The following is a 13,364-nucleotide window of genomic DNA, read 5'->3' as shown; positions in this document are numbered from 1 at the left end:
CTGCGGTTCAAGGCATCTTGTAAACTTTAATCTGTAACAGTAACAAGGTATGTGCGGAAATCGAGCCTTTGAGTGATAACCAGTGAATAGATCATGACATACAAAATTAGACATATCAATTGCACACGTTTGGATATGAGAAGCGGACCTTTCGTCAAGTGGTTGAATAAATGTCAAGCAATTGATTATATTCTGCAAAGCGTTCTGCACCATAAAAATTACCTGCCCGCCAGTGAAGCGGGCAATACGCGTGGAGCCCCACCACTTGGCCCACATGACTGCGCCTTATACTATCTTTCTACTCTTTCATACAGACGTTTCTTCGGTGCTTGATGCCTAATTTCTGGGTGTTTCGAAGCCCGCTGCCCTATCACACATTCTTTTTATATGTAACAGAGAAAGTATCATGAAAAGATTCAGGTTTAAGCCGGTATCCGTTCAATGTTTTCAGTGCCAGCTAGGATATGCAAAACAGACGCGAATGTGCCGTTTTGTCAATCCTGAATTTCGCTGTTTACAAAGATTGTTGCACTAGCAGCATGAAATGTACAAAGCACCACGAAACACATCGCACTGTGTTGCTGGTCTTTTTTTTTTTTTTTTGTCTTTTCATATTTTCCGTACCAAGAACCGAATCTTGCGAAGAATCGTGGCTATGCGAATGTGGTTATGGCTATTCACTAAGTTGCCCTCAAGTTTCGCCATCATGCCTATGTCTTTTCGGCTAGTTCAATGAAATTATTTCTCAGAAAATTGTGGCTTGATGTTTAGTCAAATGAGCTTATCCATGATTTCATTTTTATATACACGAATAAAACGTTTTTGTTGTTGTGGGCTGACATGTAAACAACAAAGATGTGGGCTTGGTGGTTCATCTTGACACGAGCGAGTTGTAGCGTGGGCAGAAGGAAGGACACGAGACGCAACAAAAGAATTCGCACATGCAGCGCTACGTGCGCGTATTCTTCTGTGCCCTCTTGTGTCCCTGTTGCCTTTAGGCGCTACAACTCGCTCGTTTCAAGGTTTATGTGTTGCGATGGTAAAGTGAACTATAGGCTGAAAAGATAGAGGGCGGGGGAGAGAGGTCTGAAGAGGCTATGAAGGAATATGTCTGGTACTGAGTTACAGTATACATTTCGGCTGGGTAGACCGTTCTACTGGTTTTCATCATATCCGTGCGCCCAGTGTTATAGTTGGGTATGACCTGTGAAGATTGTCTATTTCGTGTGCTGTCTTGTAACCATCCCTGATACAACTTCATTGAAGTGCTCTGTGGGGCTGAAAGAGTCAATGTAGGTGTTGATGACATGAATGCATTAAGCGTGCTGGCGACTTCGATTGCGTCGTGCGCGGCCTACAACTCAAGTTGTAAGGCGACTTGATTTTCTGTTCAGTGGTATCAGCTAGGTGAAATTTCAAGGCGAGTTAGACGGCCCAAAGAAACTCAGCCTGCTCGTGAGACAGCAGCCGCGTCTGTGTACATCACGTGGTCTCTGAGATGGTCCGCTATCTATGGTGCTATGGGAGGTTTATCACGGCGACGACGCTTTCTTTTAGATGCGAAGCAGCTTATGGTCGGGGCTATGTCACTCCCTCCCTCGCCCCCTACCTCCGCCGTGCGGCGTCCACACCCCTACTGCGCATGCGCATCTTCCCGCTTCCGGAAGCCGGTACCGGAAGCCGCTTTCCACTTCCGGTTCCGCTTCCGGTTCCGGAAGCCAGCTTCCGGCAACAGTCACCAACGCCGCGCGCGTTCGGTGCGAACACGGGCAAAACGCCGACGGTGTCGACAACAGTTCTGCGCGTTGCTGGTGCTGCTACATGTCCAAGTTTATACAGCTGATAAAACTACCTTGAGTCGACCCCATGGCTGCTTCGCATACTACTCAGGGTTCCCCTACGGGAAGATGGTGTAATTTTTTATTAGTGTTGATATTACTGTAGTACAATAGTTGCACATCGTCCTTCCTAAGTTAATTTCCCATTTCGCAAGTGAAACAAGTGAATATTGTACGAGCCCGAGCAACTGGGGACAATGTTTATTCACCACATTCTGAAGCCCTCACGAAGGCTACTGACTACAGAGAAAGACTCCAACTGATCTTAGTGGACGTCAGCATATATGTGGCCAGGATATGACTGTCTGTTATTTATAATAAAGAGAATAACCAGTGCAATCGTGTATGTTTATGTACATGCACTCTCATTTGCTTGTATTCAAATAAATCAGCCATTTATCTCTTTATGTGTGTTTTTATGCATTTTCCTACACCTCAACCAGTTTATGCCAATTTTTGAGAAGAATTGATGCAATACTTCACGGATTTTGCTGTATAGAAGAAGCAGTGTTGCTTTTAGCACGTATACTTAACGTTGAAATAGCTTCCGGTAATTGTTACCCCGAGCGCCTGTTATCCTGCGTGGTAGAGTTGAAAAACTGTCCCATAAATAAAAGAAACACTAACAGCGAGGACGTATTTATTCAGGGGTGCAACAGAATTCCCACTATTCATCTGACCTGCACTACAAGCCCTCCCAAAAACCTCATCCTTCACATTCCAAGTCTGTATCGCCAAGGAAAAGTGAAACACCGTCCTCCACAATAATGAGTGTCATCATGGTGCAAATATAAAAAGAAAGTAATTTGCGCTTATCTGCGCCGGTGTTCATCGCTTTCGTGCGTCTATAAAGAACTTACGTTCTCTGTCTAGTTAAGCAACCTCTCACAAATATGAGGATTTCTTGAAAACGTAGTTCAGAGAGCCTACAGAAAAGGGAAACGCCTGCTTTTGTTCAGTACCACGAACGTTGGTCACTTTTGCTGCAGGAATTTTTCGCAATGCTTATAGCGCAGTCTGTTGTCAGTTTATCTGGCACGCTAACGGCTGTTGAGATAACGAAGTTCCCAAGGCGCCTTGGGTTTCTGCATCGTACTGATTATATCTAATAAACGACATGGTATATGAGCAGGAAAGCCGACGTAAGATACTAGTAACTCGGACTTGTCTGTTAGAAATATTTCTTCGAGCGTATGCTTCGAAGAGTTAACGGAACAGACATTTCTTTAGTGAAAGGGCTGTAACAAAACCCTTTTTCAGCGTTACTGACTGAGCCTAGCTGTAGCTATCTAATTTATGTCCAAGAGACCTGACGTGCTTACCTCACATTTGTCATGTTTTCAGGTAAAACCGAATCTGGCTGATCATAAGGGCTTGCACGAAGGACCTTGAAAATCTGGCTGATAGTCTATCTGCTGTAATGGCAGTTCTGGCTATAATGATTGACAGATGAAAATAATAAACGATGGATGCAGGGCTTTCTTGTTATTAAACAAAAAAGGATTTCGGAAAAAAGCACGTCATAACCACGTAAAATACATCATGGCCACGTCTCGCGTTACCACTGAATTGCTCTTAAATGGACTTCACTTTTTCGTTTTGAGAGTGAGGCGGCTTTGTTCAAAATATTCTGGTCAAACATATAATTTGTCTATGAAGCACAACGAATGTGACAATGCTGCCAAACTTTTAGCGTGTAATTTGGGCAGTACTCAAAAAGTCACAGTTTCGCCCGAAAGGCGAGGCATCTATTGCAATAGCAAATTAGTAGAGAGCTATACGAATCAAGGATAGTAGTTTAGTGGGCAGTATAAAGGTATAAACATTCGCTTACTAACTAAATACACAAGCACGGTGTCACGCGCGCACAGGTACACATGAACACATCTCGCTCGATGACTGCGGAAACTCTCTGTGAAAACGCCGGAGTAAAAAAGCGCTCCAGCAACGGCGTGCAAATTGACCTTCGCGCTGTCTCTCGTCTCGCTTCAACGCGAACTAAAGGTCGAAAGCACAGCGCATATGAAGCTACCGGCACTCGGCGCATGCACTTTGTCCCCACCGGAGATCGCTTTGAAGACGAGGTGCGCGCAGGAGCGCACTTCGCCCACATTGCAGATCGCTTTCAAGATACGGTGCCCGCCTGGCCGCGCTGTGAGCAGCAGCCGACTGAGCAGAACACACCTTCCCCCCTGCCTCTCCGTCGCCTTACCCCCGTGCCTCGCGCGCGAAGGAAGACCGCACGCTTCCGCTCTGCTTTCCTCGGTGCGCTGCATTGAGCTGCAATTTCTGGCTCACCCTCGTACGCTTTTACTCGGGCACAGCCTACGGCGCGCGGCGACAATTTTATCGCCATTGGACTTTATACGAAACCTCACGGCGATGGCAAGAATGTGCTTGAAAGTGTCCATATAATTGCTATCACAATAAAACGTTGCCTCAGGCAACAACCTTCTTTTTATGCGCAAGCATAAATGGGTATCTAGCGCAGTCGGCCAATGTCTTTTCGAAGCCGCGAACGAAGAAGAGGAGGCAGGTGCCTGGAGATCAAGAGATTCGCGCGCCGTGGAAAGTACGAAAAAGCGCTCCTAACGTGCGACAAAGCAACATCACCTAGAGGAAAGCCTAGGTGACGTGCGAAGGGGGAAAGAAAAAAAAAAGTTGCAGTGGCTTAGCTCGGCTATGCCAGGATATACGTAGCGTTAGCAAAGGTTCAGCTGATTATTCTTAGCTTTCCTGGTTGTCTCCTACGCTCAACCGCTAATTGCCAGGCAACTACTTCGGGATCCGATGAGTCAAGCTTCTCCGTTCTTCTGCGCTGTTGAGCAGCATTTGCGCTCTCCTTCTCCATGGCCATACCACACTGGCAAACGCCAGTCAGAGACGCAGTGGCTCCAGCGCAGTGTCAGACGGCGTCTGCACAGCGAGCGAGCGCCGGCGCCAGTGCGTCTACCACGGCTACGACGTCACTCCTCTGGAATGCGCAGACCGGCGGCGGTGAGTCGCGCGCGGCAGCGGCGGAGTGCGCGAGAGGTGCCGGCTCCGGCGGCTCCGGTGAGCAAGCCGTGTGACATCACTGATCCTTGCGCATGCGCAGCACGGCTCTTGATGTGCCGCGCGAAACGGGCTTGGCTAGGCCAGTGTAGCTAACGCTACAAAACACCGCATATCCACGGGGTGAATGATGATAAGTGGTCGAAGCTCCGGAGGGAATCATCGGTAAACGTGAATCTTCCGTGTAATTCGCCCAGTCTCGCCGCACTAAATCGAACGATTGACTTCCACCAATGACACGCGCCATATGTAACGTCATTCCTATTTTATAACAGCGCCCTTCATTATAATTGCACCATCTCCCGCTTAAGGGGACGCTAGCACAAACGCGTTAGAAACGTGCAGTACTCTCTAGTAAGGGGGAGAGGCCACAGCGTCTTACGCAGCCGTTTACACATGCCGGAACGTGCACCGCGTTTGCCGACGACATCACATGACTACTGAGAGAGTATAACCCCCGTATTCATAAACGCTCCTCGACTTGAACTTGGCGCTGAGCCGTGCTCCCTCAAGGGCTGCAGAAGATAGCGTCAACCTTTCCCTTTCCTCACGAACCACTTACTACTTGAACTTGACTTGCCACCGCCTTCAACGCGTTTCGAACGCGCTGCCCAAGGCGGTGGCAAGTCAAGTCGAGGAGCGTTTATGAATACGGGGGTAAGGCGGAGAGGCCACAGCGTTTTACACCAGCTTCTTACACGGGCCGCAACGCGCTAGCACAAACGCGTTAGAAACGCGCAGTCTTTCGTTAATGTTGGGTATTTGTTGTGATCGTGGTGCGTGTGTCCATGTGCGCTTCGTGGCGTAGTGGTTAGCGCCGCGCGTTCGGAAGCGAGGGGAGGTCCCTGGTTCGATTCCGCGCTACGGACACAACTTTCGGAATTTTTTTTTCATAAAAGTAGACGTGGCTACCTACTACGACGACTACTACTACTACTACATACTACAGAGGAGGGACAGACCCACACCTTAAGGAGCTTCGAGTCTAAAAGTCACAGGCTTGCGCGGCACACGCAACACAGTCACAGCGTAAGCGGGTGGAGCTGCTCAAGAGTAGCTCCAATTAGGGAACCATCCACAACGGGATCTTCGCGGCAGTCTGTTCGCCTCGTTTTGACGAGAACGATCTGAAATGTCCGCTCGGCATCGACGGCGAGCTGGGGCTTGTAATGCTCTCTGCACAGCAGTCTGCTGAGCCCGACCAAGCCTTACAACCACGGTGTAAGAATTAGGAGGGGTGCTGACACTCTCCCCCCAACGCGCGCGAAAGCGCCGCTCGCTCGCGTCCAGATTATGTTCGGCTTGGTTGCAGCTGGTTCGGCGCCGTCGTAGAAGGCGCTGCGGTATGCGGTCCCAGCCTGGGCGGCAAGGCGCGTGCTGCCGCTGCTTCGTCTTCCTGCTTGCATGCGCGGTTGCGCTGTTTTGAAGGCACGATTTTTGTTTGCGTTCGTTTCATGAGCTTGTGCTTGGGTATTGTCGCCACGGGCCCTCGACGAAGGTGGCAGCGGCCTTCTGAGGGGCGTTTGAAATGGCTAGAAAGTGCTTCGTTCCGAACTGCAATTCTGGATACCTGACTTGTGCGGAGCGTGTGCCTTTATTCAAAGCGCCGTCCGACAGCGGTCGTCTAGAGCAGTGACGCCGTGCAAATCTGAGGGCAGACCGAACTTTAACGCCTACCGACCATGTCTGCACCAGCCATTTTTCAGAGGATACGATATCGATGGCATATTGTCACGACGTCGAAAGCTCGAGGGCCAAACGAAACGCACTTGTCGGCAGAGGCAGTAACAAGAACTGACGGTTTTAAAATACCGCGCGCTAGTCACTGCTTCTTCTTCTTGCTATGTTTTTCATAAGTGCCGATGTGTCTTATGTCGTCGTCATCATGCACCGCGCTAAACACGTGGCAATATTACGCGGAGCGCTCGATAAAAGGATTCCAACCTTATTTACAAACTGTCCAAAGATTCATTTTCTTAAATTTTTGTGCGCAAACAAACAGGGACGAAGAAAAGGAGACACAAGGACGAGCGCTCGTCCTTGTGTCTCCTTTTCTTCGTCCCTGTTTGTTTGCGCACAAAAATTTAAGAAAATGAATCTGTTCCAACTAGGCCGACTCGCAGTTATGCTTCTGTCCAAAGAACCTCACACGGTCAAATAAACGTCGAAAGCCGCTGCGGAAGAGAGAACCTCTTGTGTGCCGCAGTAGTTCGTGCAAATTTTGCTGCATGTACAAGATATATACTGGCTGGTTTACTATCATGCACCAAGATTTGAAAATATGTAAATGTCATGTAGCTGGACAGAACCAAGGTAATGTTGTCTGCCGCCGCTTGGAGATATTCAGATTATTTTTTTTTACATAATTATTTTCTTAATTGATTAATCAACTTTTTAATGCTATAATTGGATAAAAAGTGTGAACGAGAGAATTATATGGGGAGTTTTCCGCGCTGCTGTACAACTTTCTGTTGCTCAATACGTGATACATAAAAGTGTTTTCCGAGCGTGAACGAAACCCGCGAATACAGCAATATTGCCGCGCGACCGGCCGCTCGAGGCACTTTGCGTGTATTCGTGAGCTTCTTTCATGCTCGGAAAAACACTTCTACGTAGCGCGTATTGAGCAATAGAAAGCTGTATCGAAGTCTTTCATGTTGCTCTACAATTTTCTCATTGACACTTTTAATCTAATTATAATAATTTAGAAGTTGATCAGTAAATAAACCTAATTATCTAATTAGGCGGAATGTAAAGTATAACTGAGTATCTCCAAGGGACGGCAACAACATTACTATGGTTCTGTCCAGCTACGTGACATTTGCATATTTTGAAATATTTGTGCACCCTGTAAAATACTGCAGTTTTCTGTGCAGATGTGTGCCTGATTTTCAAATTTGTTCCATCCTGGCTACTGAATTTTTTTTTTACAATGCGCGTGCGGTGTATATTACACGCTTGTATGTTTTTATACAACATTTTTCCATTGTGGGAGTGTATGAGACCGCAAGCTTCTGGGATGGTTATCACCTATTAAAATTATCGAGCTGCTTCATGCACAAGTTTTTTCGTATTGTGTCTATGCAAAAAAAAGGGTCTATGGGATTATTGTGTGGTGGGTGTAAGTGCATTTGTCAACAGGCTGTAGCATGCATTGTCAAACACGCTTACATTGGCACATTCTCATATGCAATTTCAGAAAAAGAAAGTCACCTCTTTTTTTAGATCTTGCAAGAGCCACTCAGTCCTCAATGGACGAAAGCCCAACGAATAATATACACTGTGTATGTTAAGTGGAATTGGAATAAAAAAGGCATTTGCTCAGGTTCTCATCAGTAAACTATGGTAGTCATGCTCTAATTCAAGATAGACGCCTGCCTTCGTCCCGCCTAATAAATTCCCATTTGAAAGAGTAGCTGATGTGCATTCTCATCTTAAGTTCTAGCCATGAACAGCCACTTTGCTCTAGTGCATTGCATATCGCAAGCTTGAGCCGTTTCATTTCTTAATTTATATCGCGGCCACATTGAATTCGCGCAACGATGATTGAACGGTTTTCTGAGTGTGAATGGAAGCAGCGATAAGCATGAAATACGTTTTCTGGTGCAGTCACTATTTTCTTCTGATCGAGGGGTAGCACCGTGGGCTAACACTCATTTTTTTATGCTTGGATGAACGGCTAGACCGGACGAAACAAATTGTGAGCGCGAGGGTAACTTCAGTCAGCTTTGAGTGCTGCCCGATTGATTCGTGTTCACATCATCCACGCCCTGCACAAGGAACCTTCATGTTAGCGAAGCCTGGTAGAATTATCACTTTAATGGGAAATAACGATTTTTTTTTCGCGCTTTGAGATTTACTCACTCCATTATGAACGAAAATATAGCGGAGGCAGAGGAATGCCAAGCCGCCGGCGCCGCTAAGCTGGGACCGCTGGCCACGGCGCCATCTATCTGCTCGCAGCAGAGCTACTCGGTGCGCCCGCGCGCGGCCGAACATAATCTGGACGCTCGCTCGCGCGCAGTGTCAACACCTAAATATTCTTCCACCGTGCTTACAACTACAACTTACATGTCGGGCGCGCCGCTTTTGCAGATGGAGCCACCATACTGGCGGAGGCTCGGCAGCTCGGGAGCGCGTTGATTGTGTGCTCGTCTGAATCGCATATCGTCGTCTAGTAAGATTGGTCATCTGCGCCTGTGGACGCTGCATTTGCAGGCAACTTCCCTAGGTGGCGCCACCATACTGTCGGAGGCTCGGCCCCCTCGGGAGCGCGTTGATTGTGTGCTCGTCTGAATCGCATATCATCGTCTAGTAACGTTGATCATCTGCGCCTGCGGACGCTGCGCTTGCAGGCGACTTACCTAGACGGCGCCACCATACTGGCGGAGGCTCGGCAGCTCGGGAGCGCGTTGGGGGCGTTGTACTTCGGCTGCACGTGGTCGCGCGGCCTTTATCTTGAAAGCGATCTGCTTAGAGGGTCTAGATGGGGCAACTGCTTGAGCTTTGCGTCCCCTGTGTTCTCGCCGCTCAGTTTTGCGCTGAAGCGATATGCAGCATGCTTCTGCTGCCGTGATTCCTCGCGCCAGCGTTTTGACAGCGAGTGTCCGCGTGTTTTGTGATGTTATGTTTGATTGTGCGTGATGACACCATGCGTGTTAATTTGATTAGTAAGCGAATGTTTACAAGAGGCATTCTACCCCCGCGGCTGGGGCGTATGGCGCGGCTGCGCGAGCCCTGTCTTGAATACAATCTGCGAAGCGGACGTTTTAGGCGTCTAGGTGAACCGAGGGTCGATAGCTTCGATCGTGTGTGCTATAGCACCCTTACGCTTGCGCGTCTCTCGTGTTCACCGAGTGAAAAGTCACTCTAGCTTTTTTAACACAACAAATGTTTTACGAAGGGGTCATGACCAACTTCCTGTAACGCATGTGACGAGCGCCGACCGAGAGCGCTTCGGTAGTCTCAGCGAAGCGGAGGCTCCAATGCACGGTGCTCCAACCAGCGTTGGTCCAATGCGGTGTAGCTTGGTGTAGGTGGTGTAGGCCTTCTGCTGAGGTGATGACGCAGTTTCCGCAAATGGTTTGTATCTGGTGTCCGATTAGCCTGTGACGCCTCGTCGCCTACGGATTGCAGCTTCAACATGCATCAGCAGTGCTTACACGCTGCCTACTGCTTCGCTGGCGATGGCGCCAACTAACACTGCAGCGCTAAGCGGCGCAGAAAGGCAACGACGTCGACGAGTGAAGCTTGCATTGGTCCGTCGAGACACGCCTGCGTGAATCGGAACGCCTTAGCGCGTTCGCGGCGCAAGCTGCGAACTCTGCTACTCGCATTCCAGAAGCTGAGCGCGTCGCAACTCAACTGGCTGCCCGAGACACTACGAAGCCGGATCAAAATGATCGTACTGTCGCCGAAGCGACTCGGTAGGTGGTAGCCGCGCTACAAGCAAACCTGCAACATTGTCGCCGAGCCGGAAATCTTGCACCTTTCGCTGCAGCAGGCCGTGAGTTGAGGAAGTGATTTACTAACAACCCGTTCGGTATCACTTGGACGGCTTGCCAACGCCTGTGGTTTATGGCGGATTTGCGCAGTGCGCCGGCGCGGTGCAATGCAGTGTATCCGCGGGGCGTTTCCCGCTCGTGAGTCGTTTGTAAACTTTGGCTTGTGTGGCGATTGCCGAGGATCCATGCGCAGTGGTAAGGTGCCGCTGCTGGCTATTGCAATGTAATTCTTCACGAACAAAAAACATGCAACAGCTTCTGTGAAGAGTTAAGCGTTTCACTTTCGCGTTCTACCGATTTATATGAAAAAGGAATCAACCATCTTTTTTTCACGTATTGGCGGTCATACGGCTGCCAGTCGTCAAAATGGACGTAGTGTTCGTGAGAAGGCTCCTGCGGAATGGCTTATCGCTGACAAAACTTTATCGCTGACAAATACCATACCAGGGCGAGAGCCTGTTCACTTACGAGGGACCACATTCGCTTAAAATAATATTATTCATAATAATTAATCAATGAATCATATGTTTATTGCAGTACCAAGGAACACCGACGGAGCTTTCGTGCGGCAGCACTTAAGTGAAACGCTAGGCAATACGTGCAGAAAATACAAATATAGTAGACAAAACAATGTGAGATAGGGAAAAAAGAAAATAAGGAGGCAGACGTAAAAAGAAGCGAACCATACAACATGATTATCTAGATATATACAAAAGACAGGAAATGAACTCATAAATATATCAGTACAGGCAGGGTATACTTATACAATACTTTTTTTGGAGTCGAGACATAGGACATCTCTAATACAACTAGGGCGTGCAGAAAGCGTGGAATGCTGCCTGGTATACTTTTGCGGCATGGACAATTGCACATGATCAAGACGCTTTGGACAACGCATACTACCATGGACCACTTTGTAGAGGAACACAAGCTCTGATTTAATGCGTCTTGATTTAAGACGTGTGAGTTTAGTTATATATCAGAGGGCTGTAGTGTGGTTGCCAGAGCGGGAAAAGCGGAGCTTGAAAATAGATATCAATTGATTCTGGTCGCATTCAATGAAGTCAGAATTAGATTTGCCCGTTGCGCCCTAAAGTAAAGAGGCATAATCTATAGTAGTAGAAAGCACAACGTATAATACAACTTCAGAAAGGCATCAGGGGAGTGAAAGTCATGGGATGTACGACAAACAATACCAAAAGCCCGAAGGGCACGTCTCTGCGCATATGTAGCATTATGAACAGAAGCTTAGCGTTTTGTCGAAGTACACACCACAATTTTTCATATCATCGACCCTGGGCAATGCAGCATCCCGGAAGGGTGCACGAAAATTGCACATTGTGTGTTTTCAGCATATAACTTAATATTATAGTTTTGCAAGCATTTAAAGTAGCTTATTGCCTCTTCATCAGTTTGTGAGTGACAAAATGTCTTATTGGGGGTCAGCGAAGTCGTGAACACTCTTGACAGCCTTAAATATTTTTAAGTTGTCAGCATGTAAAAAGCATGAAGAGTGCTTTTTCCAGAATAAATGTCATTTATGAACAGTAGGAACAGAGGAGGGCCATGGACAGATTCTTTAGGAACTCCGCTAGTGACCTCATAGCTAACAGAGCTCTGTCAATTAACCACAACGAAGTACGATCTCTTCCTTAATTCGGTAATGAGATACCAGGGAAGTGATGGAAGAAGGTCCATTTGCGTGAGCTTCGTAATGAGCTGTTCATGGCAAAATACATCAAATGTTTTACTTCGGTCAAAGTAAAGAGCATCTAAATGGCCCATACAATGTACCACATTGGAAGCATCGGTTGTAAATGTAACCAAGTTTGTTGTTGTGGAGCAGCCTGATACAAAGGCATGCTGTTAATCTATTAAAATGCCTTTAAGACTAACATAAATTTGGGAATAAAATACAGATTTAAAGGCATTTGACGCAGCGCAGGTGGTTAGATACAGGCCAGTAGTAAGGAACTGCTCTTCAAGCACCCGATTTGTGTACAGGAAATACCGTGCTACCTTCCAAGCGCTAGGAAACATACCACATTTTAGGGAAGAGTTGAAGGTACTTGCGAGCCCAGGTACCAGTACACTTTCACATGCTTTAACCATTGCGGGATGGATAACATGGATGCCATAAGAACGTGGTGATATAAGGTGGCTTAGGCACTTGAAATCAAGGTCTTCATTGACTGATAAAGTAGACATCGTACCAGACTGAGACGTAAGGTTACTTTAAGTAGTAGAATATTTTACATCAAATGCAAAACAGAAATGTTCTCTAAAGGCATCAACAGTGTTCCAGACAACACCGCCATTTTCATGAACAAGACATACATCTTAAGCACTCTTTTTAGATGGGTAAGAGTGCACGTAGCTCCAGAAATATTTTGAATTACGCGTCATGCTCGCTTCCATCTGTTCAATGGGGTCGTTGTTGTCACTTGTTATAACGTTTGAAAAGGCAACGATAGTGCCTAATTCAAGTTTCCACTTATCTAGGTATGTTTGCCCCACTTTTATGCATGCATGATATATCTATTTTATTCATATTTAATAATTTCGCAAGCATTGTAGGGCTATTTCACTCTGTAATATGTCGGTCCATCCACCCGTCTGTCTGTAACTAGTGAAGCGATGCGTTCCATAGATGCCTCGTACACAGGGTCCTATGGGGGTATATATGAGAATGCCTGATGACTACGACAAGAAGGAGGCTGATGGATGGCGTAGCACGCTGTGGCATAAAACATGCAAAGAGGGATAAGCGGCCGCAAAAAGTCTGACCAAAGTTTTGATGACTCGACCTATTTTCGGGAAAAGTATGACTAGTGAAAGTTTATGATAATGACTATATACAGTGAGTACTGAATATGTTTTAAGAGTAATAGGTAAAAAACAATCATACGTATAATTACGCTGAAATAAATTCAGCCTAAAAGGTTCGTTAAGACTTATGGCGGGCAAA

The sequence above is a fragment of the Dermacentor silvarum genome, chromosome 6 (assembly GCF_013339745.2).
Source record: "Dermacentor silvarum isolate Dsil-2018 chromosome 6, BIME_Dsil_1.4, whole genome shotgun sequence".
Taxonomy (NCBI): Eukaryota; Metazoa; Arthropoda; class Arachnida; order Ixodida; family Ixodidae; genus Dermacentor; species Dermacentor silvarum.
This window is presented reverse-complemented; position numbering follows the sequence as displayed.